The sequence below is a fragment of the Corvus brachyrhynchos genome, unplaced genomic scaffold (assembly GCF_000691975.1).
Source record: "Corvus brachyrhynchos isolate BGI_N302 unplaced genomic scaffold, ASM69197v1 scaffold10, whole genome shotgun sequence".
Taxonomy (NCBI): Eukaryota; Metazoa; Chordata; class Aves; order Passeriformes; family Corvidae; genus Corvus; species Corvus brachyrhynchos.
The window spans coordinates 8,319,722-8,320,359 of record NW_008236180.1 but is presented as its reverse complement, the minus strand read 5'-3'; the positions used below and the strand labels follow the sequence as shown (position 1 = coordinate 8,320,359).

Below are 638 nucleotides of genomic sequence, written 5' to 3'. Positions count from 1 at the left end.
TGGAGCTGCCAAATTTGTTTTTATATATGTATATATTTACTGAGTCTTTTGAACTCTGGAATAAAACGGGGTGCAAGCCCCAACTGGGAGAACCGAGCTTGCATCCCGCGTGGAGCAGCGCCGTGCGGGAGCGGGGCACCTCGGAGCCCCGGGGCTGTCGGAGCGCACCGCACCGGGGCGGGATGCGGAGAGACCGGCAGGTAGCAGCCGCGGCGGGGTGAGCCGGGCAGGGCGAACGCTTCCTTCCCACGCTTTTCCTCCCCGGGAGCGGCTCCCCCCCGCCGCGTGGTGCTCCCGGGTTTTGATCTCTCCGAATTCGGCTGTGTCCCCCTGTGCCCCCCCCCAGCTCCGCTGGTCCGCCTGCTCGGCTCCTACAGATTAGCTGCAGTCCCCGCTTCACGCTCCATTGGGACCCCATTCACCTCTTATTAACTAGCCCTGTTATTTTAATGACCGTGAAGCCAGAAGCTGCTAAATCCCTGGATCAGCTCAATGTAGACATTTCAGCTTTGACTGCTGAGATTGGAAATCGGGGGAGAAGCAGCGATGGCACGGCTGGGGGCAGCCCCGCCGTCCCTCCCCGTCGGGCAGAGCCGGGAGCCCCGGCCCGGGCGCTCCTCGGGGGTGGGAGGGATGGG

The 638-nt window shown here is 63.2% G+C and overlaps 1 protein-coding gene across 1 annotated transcript in view; it reads left to right on the top strand.

The window, feature by feature from the left end:
• The window catches only part of TFAP2C (transcription factor AP-2 gamma), a 20,591-nt gene that overhangs the window by 12,980 nt on the left and 6,973 nt on the right, over positions 1 to 638 (top strand). The window lies entirely within an intron of this gene.